The 20,368-nt window shown below is 36.5% G+C and overlaps 1 protein-coding gene across 6 annotated transcripts in view; it reads right to left on the bottom strand.

Annotated features, from left to right (window-relative positions):
• Positions 1–20,368, bottom strand: part of LOC150101827 (putative protein kinase C delta type homolog) — a 270,938-nt gene that overhangs the window by 142,844 nt on the left and 107,726 nt on the right. The window lies entirely within an intron of this gene.

Below are 20,368 nucleotides of genomic sequence, written 5' to 3'. Positions count from 1 at the left end.
AGTGAAGGGGAGAAGCAATTCATATAAGAAAGAAAAGGGGGAGCCACGACTGCACATCACGTGTTCCCTATTAAACTAATGTTATTTGTTTGAGTATCAGAATTTAGTTGCCGGCTGGCGCAGTCATTAAAAAAATATAAATTTGTCGGCAGTAAAATAATTGATATGCATGAAAGATAAGTAAAGCGTAGAAAATAATAAAAGATAAGAATAGAAGAATAAGAGACATATATGAAGACATAACAGAGGTCTATTTCAGAGGTATACTTCAGAAGTACTTCTGTTATATAGAAAGGCCATAGAGTTAATTCATATACAAGATTTGTTTGCTTATGAAACAATTACCACATGAATATCAAGAGCAGAGTGTTTCAAATACTGAGTACTCTGGATGTCAATAAAGCAGTAGGACTGGATGGAATTTTGCCACAGGTTTTGAGAGAATGTGCTAAAGAACTGATGGCTCCATTGACATTGAGCCGTCAGTTCTGATAGCTTTTTAATAAAAGTCTTGCTATAGGAAAGGTACCCAAGGAGTGAAAAGAAGGTAAGATAGTGCCATTGCATAAGGACGGTAGCAGACTGAAAGTGTCAAATTATAGACCAGTTTGTGTTTCATCAGTAGTTGTTAAGATCTTGGAGAAATTAGTGAGGGACCATATACAGAATTGGACAGATGGGGGTAATTTTTATCTGTGAGAGTCAACATGGATTAGTTAAGGGGGCACTCTTGCTTTAGTAATATGATTACCTTTTATACGGATGTGACACGAACAGTTGATGAGGGAAAGGCGTATTCTGCCATTTTTTTTTTATTTTGCAAAGGCATTTGACAGGATGCCACATGGATAAGCTGATATTTAAGTTGCAGCACATGGGTTTAGATGTTGGGTTAATGAACTTGAAAAGATCAAGAGCAGTATGTAGAGACAAGGAGGCAAAAGGTCATAAGAAGGGTCCCACTGGGACCAGTACTGCAACCGGTATTGTTTAACCTTTGTATCAATGACACTGTCAGTGGATTACAAGGGGATATTCAGTTGTTTGCAGATGATGTGAAGCTAGGAAGGGTTATTAGTAACAGTGAAGATGTGGCAGCCCTGCAAGAGGATTAAATAAACTAGACAGATAGGCAAATAAATGGGGATATCAGTTTAATGCAGCAAAATGTAAAGTCTTGATACATCGATGGGAGGCTGCATACTCTGTTGGAGGAGCTGTACTCGAGGAGGCAGGGGAGACAAAAGATCTGTGGGGTGATGATTGATAGAAACCTAAAATTCCTGGAATATATTGCAAAGGTGGTGCATGTAACCCAGAAGTTTACTGCAATACTGAGAAGGACTGACCTGCAGAGATAAAAGAGTTGTCATTACATTGTATAAAACTCTGATCAGACCACACTTGGACTATTGTTCTCAAATTTGGTCCCCAGGATTTGAATGGAATAAATTAACTGTGGAAACGGTACAGAAGCAGATAACAAAGATTGTTTCATGACTGTACAATATTAGTTATGAGAACAGACTGAGAGAATGTGGACTGCAGAGTTTGGTAGATAGAAGGAGAGGTCATATGATCGAAACTTTTAAACTGTTCGGAGGCAGTTACAGGGTTAACACTGCAGAGTTCTTTCGCTTGGTGGAACGGAGGGAAGGAGTAACAAGGGCCCATCCCTGGAAGGTATGAAAGTTGTGAGCAAGAGGGTGAGGAGTGGTTTCTTTGCATGGAGAGTAGTTAAACTGTGGAATGCATTGCCTGATAGTGGTGAGAGCACAAACAGTTAATGAGTTCAAGTAATGGTATGACAGACTGTTTTATACGAAGGACTTCCCATGATGAGTCATTTGACACCATGGAGGAATTAATCATAATAATAATAACATAATTTATTCTTCAGTATAAAGTTTTGGAAATATGATGAGAGGGTACAAAGAGTTATATGCTGAGTATTTTTTGCAGCTGAAAGATAAGTTGTTTTATCTTTTAGCTGAAAAAAAACTGTTATTTTTCTTATAAGTATATTGTAATAAGTACGTTATGGCAGCAAAGAAGAGAACAATGATGGAAGATTCAGTATATGTGATTTTGTTCACTCCAGCAAGTATGAAACATATTTGCCATGCAGAGTGGAAGCGGGCATGCAGGCACCGCTATGAAGGGGACACAGTTCATAAGTTCATTTTTAAGAAACAAAATTTTTTTCATAAAAACAAAAAATTCTCAGAATGATCAATATTAAAATAAATAAGGTCGCATACATTGAATAAAACTTTAAAAAAATTTATATTGCTGCCTCTTTGATCAGTCAGCTGTTTACAATTTTGCAGAGAGAGCAGGCTAAATGCTTGCCTGCAGAATGTTGTGTCTACTGCAGTCTATCTAAAGTGAAACGGCGAACAGATTTTATGCACAGAAACGAATTTTCTTACAAAACATTTCTTGCTAGTTAACCAGTCATATGGTATGCGTCTCGGTAGGCTACTAACAGTAGCGCAGTGCAGACTATTATTTCATCTCAGTATCGTGTTGTGTAATAATTTCTTGTGGGTATAAAATAGAAATGGAATCAAAAACTTTAAAAAAAAAGTTATCCGGTGCACAAAATCATAAGCGTCATGTTGCGAAGGAAGTAGATATTAAGAAACAAACTGGGATGCTTAATAAATTTGTTAAAATATTAAAATATTCTGATGCAGATTGTAACCAACTCGATACATCAGAAATCAGAGTTGAAGAACCGTGCACATCATCCAGTTTGTATGAAAGTACTATTTCAACTATTGAACAAGATAACAAGATGCATGATTTAAGTGAAAAACAGTTAGGAGAAGATTTATTTGTAGTTGACCATAAAACTAACACATTGTTAGTCTCTGCAAATTTAGAAGATCCAGGTGAATGGGGAAATATTGATGAAAAATTACAAGTTGTTTTAATTGAAATGGGGCCTGTTCAAAAGAAAAATATAATATATCCCAGAGATACATATGGTCGTAAATTTGGCAACACATATTATAATAGAAAAATGGAAGATAGGAAGCTCATGCCAAGAACATGGCTCATTTATTCCGAAACTTTAAATTCTGTTTTTTTGCTTTTGTTGCAAACTTTTTGCACCTACTGAATCAAGTAGTCTTGTAGAAGGTTATAATGATTGGAAAAACGTAAGTACACTTTGCATAGACATGAGACTATTTTAACACACATGAAAAATTTCTTAAAATGGAAGGACCTTGAAAAAAATTAAAAAAAAAAAATACTATTGATTGCCAGACTCAAAGCATGTATGAAATGGAAAAGAAACATTGGAAGAGTGTTTTAGAATGCTTGATTGAAATTATAAAATTCCTTGGTAGCCAAATTTTAGCTTTTTGCAGATATCTAATAAATTATATGAAAGCAATAACGGCAATTTTTTAAAATTATTCGAACTGTTTGCGAAGTTTGATCCGTTATGGAAAATCATGTTGAAAGGGCCCTACAACAAAACAATCGAGTACACTATTTCCATAAAGACAGTCAAAATGAAATATTGGAAACTTTAAGTAATGCAATCAGGGATACAATTTTATTATCAATTCGAAAATCTAAATATTATTCCACAATTTTAGACTGCACACCTGATGCAAATAAAAACAGAACAAATGACCATTATTATTCGCTTTGTTTCCTGTGACAATGGAATTGTCAAGATCAGGGAAAACATTTTAGGTTTTGCAGATATATCAGATTTCACAGGACGGGGTTTATGTGCAACAATAATGGAACAACTGGAAAAATGGAACATTCCCATTGAAGACATACGAGTTCAAGGGTATGACAATGGGACAAATATGAAAGGAAAAACATATCGGCTCCAAAATTTGCTTTTGAACAAAAATCCTCGAGCTTTTTACGTGTCATGTGCTGCTCATACTCTAAATTTAATCATTAATGATGAAGCCAAAGTGAATGCAGATACAATTAGTTTCTTTGCAATTATTCAAGAAATATACAATTTCTTTTCATTCTCTTACAAACCTTGGGCAATCCTCTTAAAGTTTGTAAAAAATTTAACATTGAAACAGCCATCAGAAACTTGATGGAAACTAAAATTAATGCAATCCACCCTCTAAGATATCAGTTAAGAGAAATTTACGATTGCCTTTTTGAAATTTTAAATAATGAAAATTTTAATAAAGAAACTCAGAATGACGCACAAACATTATGTGCTAAAATAAAGGACTACAAATTTATTTGCTCTCTTATAACGTGGCAGCATGATTTAACAGCATAAACCCTGTGAGTAAAATGCTTAAGACAAAAATATGAACATTACACTTGCTTTAGAATCTATCAAAACCTTAAAAATATTCTTACAAGAGTAAATATTCTTATCGATCAGATAAAAATTTTAAAGAAGTTCTAAAAACGGAAAAGAACTGAGTGAAGAGGTAGATGGAATACAAGAATTTACAACTGGTACAGAAGTTTGACGACGAACGAAGATACGACAATTTGACTACGAGCATCATGACGAAACGTCAGAACTGCCAGAAGATAAATTTAGAGTGAATGTGTTTTATACATTCTAGATGTTGCAATGTGTTCGTTAATAGAACGCTTTGAACAACTAAAAACATATTATGATAATTTCAATTTATTGTATAGATTACTACAAATTAATAACGATTTACGAAAATATTGTGACGACTTAGAGATTCTCTTGAAGTACGGCGACAATAAAGACGGAAATGCAATAGAACTATATGACGAGTTATGTGCTTTCCGGGATATTTTTCGGAAGGATAATTTAAATATTCAAAACCCATTCGATATTCTTAATTTTATTGTGTCCAATAATTTATCTTTCTCTAACTTTTCAATTGCTTTAATAATACTATTACCCTTACCTGTTAGCGTAGCGAGCGGTGAATGTTCCTTTTCCAAGTTGAAATTGATTAAAACTTACTAAGAACAAGTATGTCACAAAAAAGGCTTGTTAGTTTGTCGTTAATAGCTATTGAAAATGATATATGTGCGGAATTAGACGTTAAGACCATTATTTCTAATTCTGTGAATATGAAATCAACAACCCTAAAATTTTAATTAAAAAATTTCAAGTATATTTATGTAATTTATTTTCTGTTATTCTGTAAAGATGTTTTTCAATACTTATATTAAATGTTCTAATTATTTCTGAATTCTTTTCTTATTTTCTCATCTATCTAGAGTTTCTTTTATTTTCCTAAAAGATAGTTCCACTTATAAAAATTTTTTATAAATTTTAGCTTTAATTAAAATTCATTTTAATTGTGTTAGCGATTCGGGTCGGTGAGAAGGCTATAATCCCTGTATAATCATATTCAATGGTTAAAATGAAGTGGCTTTATCAAAATTTGCTTTAACTTTCGAGAATTTTTTGAATATTCGGGTTTATAACAATTATTCTGTCTAGCCAACACCCCCGGTTCGTTACATTTAGTGAACCAACGTGTGGCTGTTCTGTCAAAATTTATTTAAGAAATTTCAAATAATTTAAATTTTTATTATCGTGAAAGAACCACACATGCCCAAATCGTTACAGGGGCGCTTAGATAGAAATTGCATGCGGGCGGCAAAGACCCTAGCGCCGGTTCTCTTGCTATGTATAGGGAAAGATTTGTAGAAGTTGTGACGCTGGTGAGAATGAATGCCGGAAATGTTCTGATAATGAGTGCAAAAGTGTGGGTTGAGAAAGAAAAATGATAACAGGGAATGATGAAAGCCATGAAAGAAACTATGTGAATCTTGGCAAGGTTGTTTTTTCAAGTGTTATTAAAAATGATTGAATGAAATGGTAGAAACTGAAGAGAATGCCTAGATGATAATGAGAGGGATAACGTGGTTATGTGGCATTCTCCACAGAACAAAATATGAAAAAGAATGGTTGGAGAAATGCCTGTCAGGTGTTATGACACAGAAGTCAGAGTAGGAAGATGCAAGAGGAGAGGAAAGGGTGAGAAAGCAGAGTATGAGAGCAAAAGAGGCAGAATGGAAAGTTGGGAAGAACTATGAAGAGTAGTGAAGATATTGTGGCCTTACAAGAAGACTTGAATAAATTAAGTGAAAGGGCATGGAAATGATGATGCGAGTTCAATGTTGCAAAATGTCACCATCATCATCATCAAATTCCTGCCATGTACCCATCAAGGGGTTTACAGGATATGATAGTACTATATGAAAAATTTACATCATTACTAACTTCCTATCTAATATTTTCCTCCAAATCGGTCTGTTACTTGCCAAGAGTTCAACATAATAAGATCATATATTTCTATCATCTAATGCACTTTGTACCATATCAATCCACTTATGTCTTGGTCTTCCTCTGTCGTTTTCCTGCCAACCTGGCAGAGAACACTTGTTTTGCTAATCTTTCCTCGCCCATTCTGTTCAAGTGCCCATACCACCTGAGATTAGCTCTGCTAATGCATTCCTGGATGCTGACAATGTCAAGTTCTTTCCTAATATCCTCGTTATTAATATGATATTGCCATTGATGCCATCTGTTCACGCCTCTAATCTTTCTCAGGACTTTCATATCTGCAGTCTTTAGTCTTTGGCCAAGTGTATTACTTCTGACCCAGCTCTCAGATCCATAAGTTAAAACTGGTTTGGACACTGTCTTGTATACAATAATAAATTTAGTTTAATCCCTTATCCAAGTGTGTACAAATAAAGTTTGCGCCTGAAAGTATCTTCAGGACTCAGGTAAAGTGGTACAACACCGGGCAACTCCTAGCAAAGGTGGAGCAAGCTACCAACACTCCTATCTCAGTATCTCCCATAATGCAAAACACATCTCCTTGCAGATATGTATATTTTATGCATTAAGGGAAGGGCCACTACCCAGACTAGTTTCGACCCTTATTGAGGTCTCTTCAGTGGGAGCCAGGCCCAAGTGGAGATACCAAGACAGAAGCATTAGCAAGGTCATCTCCTCCTATTAAGTGGGAGCCAGGCCCAAGTGGAGATACCAAGACAGAAGCATTAGCAAGGTCATCTCCTCCTATAGGAGCTGCCAAATGGTGTGCCACCTTTTTATTAAATTACTCTGGATTTAGAGAAAGATGTTAAAAGTTTATTTTTCACTTGGTTAGACTATAATAAATTTAGTTTAATCTTTTATCCAAGTGTATGCAAACAAAGTTTGCGCCTGAAAGTATCTCCACTTGGGCCTGGCTCCCACTGAAGACACCTCAATAAAGGTCGAAACTAGTCTGGGTAATTGCCCTTCCCTTAATGCATAACATTATACATATCTGCAAGGAGAAGTGTTTTGCATTATGGGAGATACTGAGATAGGAGTGTTGGTAGCTTGCTCCACCTTTGCAAGGAGTTGCCCAGTGTTGTACCACTTTACCCCAGTCCTGAAGATACTTTCAGGCGCAAACTTTCTTTGCACACACTTGGATAAAGGATTAAACTAAATTTATTATAGTCTAACCAAGTGAAAAATAAACTTTTAACTGTCTTGTATACAGCTAATTTAGTGTTCCGACTAATTTCTCTCTTATTCCATATGAATTTATTCAATTGACTTCCTACCATACCAGCTTTGTTGATTCTGTTGTCTATTTCCGTATTTAATTTAACATCTTGACCAAGAGGGCATTGGTGAGCCAAGCACTGTGAACGTGTCTAAGAAGAGCTCCTGATTGAGATAAGTTATTCTAGGAATAATTAAGTATATATGCGTAATTGTTTGAGTAAGAGCAGCTGTAAACATTGTGTGCTACCGGTATTATTAGTGTGGGGATTTTTCTTGCCTAAACTTAATTACGAAATCGTTATTATTAGACCTAGTAACTTGCAGGGAAAAAAAAATGGCGGCGGCATTGTCATTCCATGACTTTAATTTAGATTTCAGTCGTTCATTAAGTGCGAGGTCTGTTATATGTATTCTTTTGATTACATAAATGATTTGTGGATGTTAAGAGTGGATGGAAGAAGGGTGTGTGTGAAGTGTGACCTGAACGAGAAAATGATGAATGCAAATATGAAATTGATGACAGAAAGTGTCAGTAGTGAGAATGTCACAGGGAAAATGATTGCAAGTTTGAAAGAGAGGCAAAAAAATGTTAAAAAATCTGCAAAAAAGAAAAAGAGCAATTTGAAAACCATAACGGATGTTAAAAGGGACGAAAGTGAGGCGAGAGTGGCAGAAGAAAACAAAACTGAGAGAACAAATGAAACTAGAAATGACATGACGAAGAAATCGAAACAATGAATGATAGCGAAAAAAGAATGAATGATGGCAAAAGTTAGACGCGTGTTGGACTGAAAGTACGGAAACAAAGAAAGATGAATGAGAGTGAAAGTGAGAAGAATGATAGCGAAAGTTGGATGCATGTTAGACCGAAAGTACGGAAAAAAGAAGGACGAATGAGAGTGAAAGTGAGAAGAGGGGGTCGAGAGTTAGAACGTTAGAAAGATTGAATGATAGAGAGAATGTGTTGTGAGATTCTGAACTTGAATTGGATTGGTTGAGGCAAGAAATGAAATGGACGCAGAATGAAATGAAGAGAATTCAGGTCAAATCTATTAAAATAAATCATGATGGCATGAAAGAGTTAATGAAAGATGAGCGAGTGGTGTTGTATGGCGACTCCATTATTAAAGGTGCGCTAGAGGATAAAATGCACAAGTTATGTTTTCCAGGTGGTAAAATGAGTAGAGTGATTGAGGCATTGGATATGAGGTGGAAGCGAGCAAAACAGTTGATAGTATTAATTGGTACAAATGATTTGAGAGAGGACAAAGAGCATGTCGGAATGGATATCAGGAGGCTGCTTGGAAGGATAAAAGAGAATAGTGTGACAGGAAGGGTACGTAGTGTGTTGCCTAGGTATGACTGTGGTGAAATGAGGCAGAGAACAAGGATTATGAATGATATGCTGGCTGAAATGTGTGAGGAGATGGGAGTACAGTTTGTTAATGCGTGGAATGAGTTTGAGGGACGAAGTGAGCTGTATGGGAGAGATGGACTGCATTTGAGTGGTTATGGTGCGAGTCGCTTGGAGACACAGCTGCTGGAAAGTACAGAAGTGAATAGAGAGAATGAATCAGATCGAGAGGGGAGTGATGTGGATGAGCAGGAGAGTAAGACAGGAGAGATTGAAGAGGTGGATATGAATGGGGAAGTGAGTGCTATGAGTATAGAAAATGAGAGAATGGGTGTGCAAGAGGAGCAGGGAAACGGGGAGGCTCAGGGTGGGCAGGTGTACACAGTGTGAGAAAGGTGGATGCTCCAAGAGGAGGTCAGAGCATGTGTAGGCAGGAAAGGAATGGGATGACCAGGGATCAAGAGGAAACAGTTGGAATCGAAAAGGGCTCTAAAATGAAGAAGCAGAAAGGGAAATGGCCCCAGTCGAGCACGGAGAGATCACATCGAGTGAGTGTTATCAGTGGAACTAGCTGTAGATCCAGAAATGAGTTGTTGTGTTTGTATACAAATGCTAGAAGTATAAGAAACAAGGCAGATGAAATGGTTGCAGTAATTGCGTCTGTTCACCCAAAGATTGTTGGAATAAGTGAGACATGGTTGGAAGAGGATGACATCCTGACAGGAATAGAGATGGAAGGGAATGATGTGTTTCCTGAGGATAGAAGGGGTAAAAAGGGAGGGGGGGGAGTGCTATTGATGATAGAGAAAGAGTTATGTCCATACAAAGTAGAGATGCAAGAGGGAAATAGTGCCAGTGCTTTTGAGGCAGTAAGACAGAGGTGAATGGAATGAAATACTTGGTTGGATGTTGTTAAAGACCAGGTAATGTGGATGGTGGTGATAGTGAAATGTATAGTCAAATTAGCCAAGCAAATTAGAAAAGGGTGATCATTATGGGCGATTTTAATTATGGCAATATAGACTGGAATGATGAGATAGCAACTGGAAGTAAAGAAAATGAGTTTCTTGAGTTTTTGAGGGATAACTACCTCAGACAGTATGTAACAGAGGGCACACGAGGATTAAGGGTCTTGGATTTGGTCATCTCATCAGAGGATGTAATTATAAATGAGGTGTCAAATCATCCACCAATTGGTGAGAGTGACCATGAGGTGATTACCTGGGTGGTTGCCAGCAGTGCGAGGACCCCTGTGAGAAAAGGGTATATGTGGAACTACAAGGAAGAGCTCAGGAGACAGTGTAAAATTCGATGCAACATCATAATTCTTACATTGTTTAATTGCATCGATTTTACAAGAGTCACATCTGAAATTCAAAGAATTCTAAAATTGTATATAAGAGATGTAAACAATAATATCAGCCCATATAAAATTAGGCCAGAACAATTTACATGATTCTGTAGATAAAGATATATGAGTGTGTATTTCAAAAGAGAATCCCTCAGAGATTAGATGTACGTTAGAATTACCTACATAAGTAATACAAAATGCCAATCTGTATAAACCCAGAGGAATTACACATGCAAAAATAAAGTATACAGGTATCTAAAAATAGAAGTTTAGGGGAAATTACCTTAGTGTTCCGAAATATATTTGATGTATCACTTGGTATAGGGTAGAATGGAACCCCCATTGTAACCAAAGCAGTCTGACACTGCCGTCAAGGTCGATAGCAGAGGGGGACGGTATACATCAGAAGTTGTTATGCTATGCTGAAAAAGGATTAAACTACACTTCAGGGAGATAGAAGTCGGAACTTTCTAGAGGGAAAGGAGTTAGCCATGATAGGTACAGGGATCTCAGACCTTAGTTCAAAGTTCGCGCGGAAATATTTTAGGTCGAAGAAATTTCACGCAAGGTCCAGAGAGGCGAAATAAAATGGTCAGGAATGGACTAAGGTTGATCGACTTGGAGAGATGTGACGCCAGGAGAAAAGAAGGGGAGTCAATCCATGGACTATGCACAATCCCAGATGAAGTCATGGAGGGTAAGTGGAGACGAAACCTCGTAGAGCGACCAGCGGCCCAGGACCAAGATGAACCTACGTCCGAGTGCCTACTACGCCGAAAGATCGTGCTCTAGCCCTGTGAGTAATTCCAGAGGAGAACACAGTGTCTATGATGCGTCTGAAGCGATAGAGCAAGCCATAACAATAGAGGGGGATCCAGAATAAGCCCGAAGAGAAGATACAATTAAAGTGCAATTGTGCCTATGAAAGAATTAATGTGAATTTAATTTTTTGTTGGAAAACTTTCTCTTAATTTATGATGTGAAGGACTGTTTTGGATAGACTGAATTCATAGGATTGAAAACTAATTTGTATGAAGTAAATCTGCTTTTAGAATAATTGAAAAGATGTTAATGAAAGTTTAAGCTTGCGTTGTATTACACTGAAATGGTTCAAAAGAACTGATAAGAAAATTATAGAATTTAGAATTGTAAAGGTGTGAAAGGTTGATTGCCGAGTATTACATACTTTTTGTGAAAGTTAGAATTAGAGATTTTTATTAGTCAAAGCATGATAATTCCTAGATTGAAAAATGGGCTCATAGTTATTTGATTATATACAGAATTAATTGTTTGATGAGTTACGTATTTGATGCTTATAACATGCCTGAAAGTTGTTCTATGTGATGTTTAAATTTTGATGCTTAGCTTTGAGAGAAACTGATAGTTATTTGACATACAGAATTAATTGTTTGATGAGTTTCATATTTGATGCTTATAACATGCCTGAGAGTTGTTCTATGTGATGTTTAAATTTTGATGCTTAGCGTTGAGAAAAAATTACAGTTGTTTGATACATAGAATTAATTGTCTGATGATTTACATGTTTGATGTTTATAACATGACTATGAGTTGTCCTATGTGATGTTTTAATTTTGATGCGCCTTGAGAGGAAATGATAGTAACATCATTTAAGTGTATACATTGTATTATTATCTTAGTGTGAATAAATATGTTTGTTTTATTTATAAGAAGTGCCATCTGATATTTTTAGCAAGTGCACTGTTCCCAAATAAAACCGATCCTGTAAGCGGGAAAGAAATTAAACCTTGGTACGAACTTTATGTCAGGAGTTAGCCACGACTGTAATTAACTGTATAGAGGTGCTTTACTGTAAATATTTTCTTATGCCAAGTAGAGATTTTTTGTGACGCAGTCTGGAATAATCAAATAAATTTCTAGAAATCTCAAGTATAAGTTTAATATACTGAAAGTAGGGAAAGGGAATTAAAGAAAGGTAACGGATAAGGATAAAGTATAATAAAGTTAACGAAGGAAAATATAGAAGACAAGTCAGAAGAAATAGATAGATATAAGGACATCGATAGACAAGATTAATGAAACATAGGTATTTTACAGAGGAGTAGAAAACAGTATAGATATATATTACAAAGGCACAGTAACAGTAACATTAGAACATAAGTAAATAATAAATAAAAGATAGAAACTCAAAAATATTACAACAGCTTGCGGGTGTAGCATGGAATGAGGAGTTAGCTGGAAAAGAGATCAATGCAGCTTGGGGGATTTTAAAAACTATCTAGTAGATGCAATGTCTAAATGTATTCCAAGGGTGAGAAGGTTAAATAAGGTAGGTGTGAGATGGGTGAATAAAGAGATTAAGTATGTGATACAGAGAAAAAGAGCATTGTGGAGGCAGCATAAGAGAAGTGGAAATAACCAATTCCATGAGGTCTACAAAATCTAAGCAATGAGGGTGACTTGGTTGGTGAGAGTAGCTAAAGAGAGAGGTATGAACAGCAGTTAGCTAATGAAGCCAAAAAGAATCCTAGGGAGTTCTTTCGATATGTAGCCAGCAAAAGAAAAAATGATTATGGAAGCTTGACACTGATTGGAGAAAATGGTATAAGGACACCTGTTGCAGAATGTGTGGTGGAGATACTTAATGAGCAGTTCATAAAGATCTTTCAATCTTGTGAATTGACTTCATGGAGAGATTGAGAGCAGTCGATGATGTGAAGGAGAGACTGACTGTAAGTGAGCAAGAGGTGTTTGGGGAGTTGAGTAAACTAGATGTAAATAAGGCTGTGGGACTTGATAATATATCACCGCATATTCTGACGGAATGTGCCATGGAGTTGACATCTGCCTCGACATATTTTTTTTAATAAGCGTCTTGCACTTGGTCAAGTTCCTAAGGAGTGGAAGGAGAGCAAGATTGTGCCACTTCATAAAGGAGGTGATCGAACTCAAGCATCAAACTATAGGCCTATCTGTGTGTCAGGTGTTGTGGTCAAGTTGTTGGAGAAGCTTGTGAGAACTAGGATCCACAGTTGGGTTGACAACAGTAGTATTATCTTTGATGGACAGCATGGATTTGCTAAAGGGAGGTCATGTTTTAGTAATCTACTTACTTATTACAATAAAGTGACTGCTTCCTTGGACAGAGGAGAAGGATACACAGCAATATACTTGGATTTCACAAAGCTTTTGATAGAGTATCTATATCAAATTGATGATAGGGAGGAAAGACTGATTGTAAGTGAGCAAGGGGTGTTTGGGGAGTTGAGTAAACTAGATAAAATGGTAAATCCCTTTATGTTTTTATAGCCGGGTACAAAACTCGGATCGAAATCCATCGAGTTTCATGCAGAAAAAACTATCGTCGAGCCTAAGTGTAAATGATCACTTGGGTAGTACAACACCAGGACAACTCCATGCAAAGGTGGAGCAAGTTCCGTCACTAACTTTAATATTCTCTCATAATGTAAAACCCAGCTCATAAGAGATTGTGTGTGTGTGTGTGTGTGTGTGTGTGTGTGTGTGTGTGTGTGTGTGTGTGTGTGTGTGTGTGCGCGCGTGCGTGTATATTGTTTTACATTATGAGAAGAGGTCACTACCTAGACTGGTTTCAACCATTTTTGAGGTCTCATCAGCGAGTAGGTAGACCTGGAATATCAAGGTTTTAAGTGAAGAACTTACATACCTCTATTATCGAATTGCCAAAGACCTCAAAAAAAGGTTGAAACCGGTCTGTGTAGTATCTCTTAGGAGCTGGGTTTTACATTATGAGAGAATATTAAATTTAGTGATGGAGCTTGCTCCACCTTTGCATGGAGTTGACCTGGTGTTGTACTACCCAAGTGATCATTTACAGTTGGGCTTGCCGATAGGTTCTTCAGCATGAAACTTGATGGATTTCAATCCGAGTTTCGTACTCGGCTATAAAAACAAAGAGATTTACCATCCCCCCCTTTCAATTAACATATTTGCTGGTAAAATAGCCTTTTGGCTTATTAAATTAGCTCATGATAAGTTGACAGTCAAACTAGAGTAGATGGGGTTGGATATTAGAATAGTGCATTGGATTGGAGACTGCCTATCTGATAGGTATCAACAAGTTGTGTATGGGGGTGCAATATCCAGGAAAAGGAAAGTCACTGGTGGAGTGCCTCAGGGGTCTGTTTTAGGGCCATTACTGTTTAACTTGTATATTAATGATAATGACAAAGATTTGGAAGGAGATATTCAGTTGTCTGCAGATGATGCAAAGTTGGGATGAACCAAACAGAGTAGTGAAGATGTTGTGACCTTACAAGAAGACTTGAATAAATTGAGTGATTGGACATGAAAATGGGGATGCGAGTTAAATAGTTCAATGTTGCAAAATGTAAGATTTTAAAATTTCGAAAACAAAGATGGGATACAGAATTTATGCTTGGTGAAAGTATATTGTTGGAGGTAAAGGAAATAAGAGATCTGGACGTGATAGTGGATAAGAATCTAAAATTTAGGGGACACATCGCCAAAATTGTGAAGACAACACAAAGGCTTCTGGGAATGATGCAGAGTACACTGACATGTAGAAGTAGGGAGATTCTTGTTCCATTGTACAAGGCTTTGATTAGGCCACACATGGTGTATTGTGCCCAGATTTGGTCACCAGGTTTTCAAAAGGATGAAGAGATGTTGGAAAGGGTCCAAAGGAGACTGACTAAGGTAGTTTCTGACCTCTGGAATGTCGAGTATGAGGAAAGATTGAGAAGATATAATTTGCAGAGTCTGGTGGACAGGAGGAAGAGGGGAAATATGATAGAGACCTACAAGTTGGTAAGGGGTTGTTATAGGATCAATGGTGGAGAAGTTCTACAGAGAATACTGGGAGATCAGGGGAGAACCAAGGTCATCACTGGAAACTGTATAAAGAGGGTGTGAGTAAGGGAGTGAGAGGCACGTTTTTTCGTGCAGAGTTTTGAATTATTGGAATGCCTTGCATGAGAATGTAGTGTCTGCAAAGAGTTCGAATGTGTTTAAAACACGGTGCGATGAGCTATGTGTGATAAAAGGACCTCCCAGATGAGTCTTTGACTCCAAGAGGTGTTGGGGTGGTAATAATAATACTAATAATCTTGACTAAAAATCGTGCCTAAGTAGCTGAAATGTTTTACTTGTTCCACAGGTTCTCCATTCACAACAGTTGACATTTTCAATGATTCTGCCTATTTTCATTGTCTTTGTGTTTGTATTGCTGACCTTCATACCATATCTATTACAACAGTTATTCAATTTAGTCAGTAAATCTTGCAGACTTGTAGCGGATTTATTTAGAAGTATAGCATCGTTTACATAATGCAAAGAGCTGACATTAATATCTCCAATTTTTATATCATGTTTAATACTACCTTCCTTCATAATGTGATCCATATAGATAATGAATATAATAAAATTAGTTTAATCCTTTATCCAAGTGTGAGTAAACAAAGTTTGCACCTGAAAGTATCTTCAGGACTGGGTTAAGGTGGTACAACACCCAGTCCTGAAGATACTTTCAGGCGCAAACTTTGTTTGCTCACACTTGGATAAAGGATTAAACTAATTTTATTATACTCTAACCAAGTGAAAAATAAACTTTCAGATAATGAATAACAAAGGGGATAATGTACATCCTTGTCTCACACCAGATTTAACATTAAACCATCTTCCTGTACTTCCTTCAATTCTAACTACTGACTTACAACTCAAATAAAGATTAAGTATTGCTTGATATAATGCCCCATTGACACCATATAACTGTAGCATATTGAATAGCTTCTCTCTTGGCACCTTGTCATATGCCTTTTTCAAATTGACAAAACTTAAATACAGATCTTTGTTATATTCACATGATTTCTCCACTATTTGTCGTAAAGTGAAGATCTGATCCTGACAGCCTCTATTTGAACTGAATCCAGCTTGTTCTTCACCAAGCTTTTCTTCCAAAATTCTTCTCAATCGTTTCTCAAGTATACTTGCATATATCTTACCAGGAAAACTCAGTAGGGAAATACCTCTGTAATTCTCACATTCAGTTTTATTTGCCTTTTTATATATGGGTACTATGAGAGCTCTACTCCAATCATCGGGAATTCGTCCCTCTGTCTCCAGGCATTCTGAACTATGCAGTGCAGCCTGTAAGACTTTTATACCACTATACTTCAGCATTTCTGGTCAAATATCATCTACTCCTGCTGCCTTTCAACATTTCAAGCCTTTGATGGCTTTTTCTACTTCAAGTATGGATATGTATTCCTGACTGCATGCCTGGTCAGTGTTTTTTATCACTGTGCTGTCATCACTGCTTGTTTCATTTAACAGTTTTTCAAAGTAATTACTCCATACTTCAAGGATATCTTTTTCTCCCGTTTTCTTGTCACCTTTATCATCTCTAACTCCTTTTACAGCACTCTTTCCTCCATTCCTAAGCTTCTTCAACAACCTCCAGAATATTTTGCCACCTTCTTGAGATTTATTTTCTATGTTCTTTCCGAAGTCCTCCGATGACTTCTGTTTAGCTAGTTTTACACAGTGTTTAGCTTTCTTACATTTGTCTCTGTATTCTCTAAGAGCACCAAGCTGACTTATTTGCCAGGAACTATTGATATGCTTTCTTCTTTTCCTTCACTGCCACTTTAACTTCCTGTGTCCACCATGGAGTTTTAATTTTTCTATCCTTGCAGACAACTTCACATGCCTCTTTAGCTGAATCAATCAGTGTTTTCTTCAAGGGTTGCCACTGAATCTCCAAGGTTTGCTTCCTGTTCTTAAACTCTTTCATTTTTTCTTCAATAATCTTTGTGTATTTTAGTCTACAGTTCACATCTGAGAGCTGCTCAACTTTTATTCGCTTTAAAACTTTCTTACATGTTATTCTTTTCAATATGAAATTCAATTTTATCCTGCTCAAGACTAAATAGTGATCACTTCCAATTTCAAATTCTCTGTGTACTCTGGTGTCCTGCACCAAGGAGAAAACATCACTATCAACAATAACATAGTCAATGAGACTTTTCTTATTTCTTTCCTCTTCTCTCCATGTGAATTTGTGCACATTTTTATGTTGGAACATGGTGTTAGTAATAACCAGTCCATGTCCTGAGCAGAAATCCAGCATATATTTTTGCCTTTATTATTAGCTTTGCTCTTTTCTCCAAATTTTCCCAAAATATTTTTGTATGTCTGACAATCACTTCCTACTCTGCTATTTAGATCCCCAACAAGGGCCAACTTTTCCTTTTTCATTGTGTCAGTTGCTTTTTCTAAAGCCTCAAAACATTTCTCCACTTCTACCTTAGTAGAACCTTCTGTGGGATCATAGGCACAAATAAGTCTCATTGTCCAGTTCCCCATTCTGATATTTGCCCACATCACTCTACTTGAGACTGCCTGCCATTCAAGAATATTAGCCTCGTATTTTGTGTTGAATACTATGGCTACTCCTTCTTTTCCTTGATTGTCATTGCCTGAATATAACATTTTGTATTTATTGCTCAGAAAGATCTCACCAGTTTTTGTCTTTTTTGTTTCAGTGACCCCTATTATAGAAACAATACCAAAGCAAGGTGTGCTAATTATTGAAGGAGATTGGAATGCCAAAGTTGGAATAGATAATGATAGTTGGGAAAAAGTCATGGGAAAATATGGTTTCAGAGAAAGAAATGAACGAGGGGAAAAATTGTTAGAATTTGCTGTGGACCACGAGATGATGATCTGTAACACAAGATTCCAACAAAAAGAGTGAAGAAAATGGACGTGGCGATCAAATGATGGGAAAACCAAAAATATGATTGATATGATTATGATTAAAAGAAGATGGATAACATCAGTACAGCAATGTTGAACTTTTCAAGGAGCGGATATAGACTCGGACCATAGTTTAGTGATTGCAAACATCAAGATGAAATTGAAAAAGAAATATAAACCCCAACATCAGAATAGAAGAGATACAGCACAAATAAGTGAAGCAGAAATAGGAAGAAGATACAGAACAGTGTTAGTAGAGAAACTTAAAAGTGTGGAGAAAGAAAAAAACTCGAATTTAAGAGTGAAAAGAGTAATGAAGGTGATAGAAGATGCAGTTGAAGAAACAGTACCAGAAGAAGAGAAGATCAAGAAGAAATGGATTACACAAGAAACACTGAAGTTAGTACACAAGAAAAGAATGTTGAAGATAAGAAGGGATACATCAGAACAAATAGAAGAGCAATATAGAAGAAAGTGTAATGAGGTGAAAAAAGCAGTCAGAATGGATAAAATGAAACGGTTAGAAGCCCAATGCAACAATATAGAACAGTACTATGGAGAGCATAAAACAAGGGAGGTATACAAAATGATCAGAACCATTAATAGAATGTGGCAACCAAAACAGACCACAATTAAAGATGAAAAGGGCAAAGTATTAATGAATAAAGAAAACATTGTACAGTGGTGGACAAGATACTGTAGTGAGTTTCAGATTTATTATTACATCACACCTCCAGGGAGTCCAAAGACTCATCGAGGGAGGGCATCTACTCTACAACTCTTCGTCTCATTACTCCACCAACCTTCATTACCTAACACCAACGCCATCTACCGCCGACTACCACCACTGGTACTTTCACAGACAATCATAACATCCATGCCAACGGCGGGATTCGAACCCGCAGCCTTTTGGCTGGAGAGCGGATACGCTAACCACTCGGCCAACCAGGCTGGCCAATATGTTATATGAAGTTATATGAAGGCTAATATGTTATAGAGTTATATGAAGAAAAACTAGATTCAGATAGCATTGGGAAACTCACTGAAGAATTGAAGCAGATATCACCACCAGGTAATGAGCATGATATGGACATTTTAAGAGGAGAGGTAGAAAAAGCAATAGGACGGCTAAAACACAACAAGAGTCCTGGTAACGATAACATTACTGGAGAAATGATTAAATATGGTGGTGAAAGTATGGTTACAGAAATGCACCAACTATGTAATATGGTGTGGAAAGAAGGGAAAATGCCAGAGGAGTGGGTGAAATCAATATTAGTAACATTATACAAGAAAGGAAATAAGCTAGAATGTAAAAATTATAGAACAATTGCCTTGATAATTCACCTTGATAAAGTGATGATGATCATATTGACAGAAAGATTGAGAACACAATTGGAAGCATGCCTTGTAGATGAGCAAGCAGGATTTAGGAAGGACAGAACTACAATTAGATTTTGACAATAAGGTTAATAGCAGAGAAAGCTAGGAGAAAAAACAAAAACATATATACTTGCTTTGTTGACTTTCAGAAAGCATTTGACAGTATTGACCAGAAAGTGACATTAGCAGTTCTGGAATCCTATGGAATTGATAAAAAAACTAATAGCTATATTAAAAGATGTTTACCAGAATGCAGTTGCAGCAGTTAGAATAGGTGATGATTTGGGGAAATGGTTTAAAACAAGCAGAGGTACTAGACAGGGAAACCCAATATCACTAAGCATTTTCATCGCACATTTAGAAAGAGCAACGGATAAAATGAAAGAAGATGCCAAAGGAATATCTGCACACGGAATGAGAATTAACAATCTGAGATTTGCAGATGACATTGTTATTATTGAAGAAGACGAAAGAGAACTACAAAAAACACTGAAACTGTTAAATGAGGAAGGGAAGAGATTTGGACTTGTTATGAACTTTGAAAAAACAAAGACAATAGTATTTGGTGAGAAGAACATGAAACAAAAGATACAAGTGGATGGAACTGATACAGAAAATGTAGAACAATTCACATATTTGGGAAGTAAACTGACATATGACTTGGACTGTAAAAAAGAAATAAAGATCAGGATTGCAAAGGGAAGAACAAATCTGAAGGCCATGGATAACATCTGGAAAAGTAAAGTGATCAGTCTGCAAACAAAACTAAGAGTATTGGAAACATGCATCTTCAGTGGTGTACTGTATGGATCTGAAACATGGGTAATAAATAAGAAATCAAGAAAAAGAATTTTGTCATTTGAAAGAACTTGTTACAGGAAGATTCTAAGAATAGGATGGGTTCAAAAAATCACCAATGAAGAGCTCTATCAGAAGATACAACCAAAACAGAATCTAATGAGGGACCGTATACAGCATTGGGCAGATGAGGGTAATGTTATCGGTGAGAATCAACATGGATTTGTGA

The sequence above is a fragment of the Typopeltis vanoorti genome, chromosome 11 (genome assembly GCF_054136105.1).
Source record: "Typopeltis vanoorti isolate ZY-2024b chromosome 11, IOZ_Tvanoo_1.0, whole genome shotgun sequence".
In the NCBI taxonomy this organism is placed as follows: domain Eukaryota; kingdom Metazoa; phylum Arthropoda; class Arachnida; order Uropygi; family Thelyphonidae; genus Typopeltis; species Typopeltis vanoorti.
Note: the sequence above shows the minus strand (reverse complement) of the source record. Positions and strands in the feature narration are given on the sequence as shown.